The sequence below is a fragment of the Solanum pennellii genome, chromosome 9 (assembly GCF_001406875.1).
Source record: "Solanum pennellii chromosome 9, SPENNV200".
Lineage (NCBI taxonomy): Eukaryota > Viridiplantae > Streptophyta > Magnoliopsida > Solanales > Solanaceae > Solanum > Solanum pennellii.
The window spans coordinates 80,792,901-80,793,214 of NC_028645.1; positions in this window are offsets into that span (position 1 = coordinate 80,792,901).

Here is a 314-nt window from a genome sequence, read left to right on the forward strand (position 1 = left end):
TTCCCCCCCCCCCCCCCACAATTGACAGTTTCCAATCAAGATTTAGTATCAGACTTCATAAAAGAGAAAGGTAATGATGTGATGCAGCGGATTTGGTTAATTCTCCCCTTACAAAAAATCTCTGATTCGAGCCTTGGTATATGAAAAAAACTTTAGTAAAGAGCGCTTTCCCCAAATGAGCCTTACGCAGAGCGAATTCAAAATAATCGAGCTCTAATGCGAATAGCGGACATCAAATGGGAAACTAAAAAGAAAGAGAAAGGCAAAACTTTTAAAACATCAAATCCCCAATTGGAATGATAGGAAAAGCCACA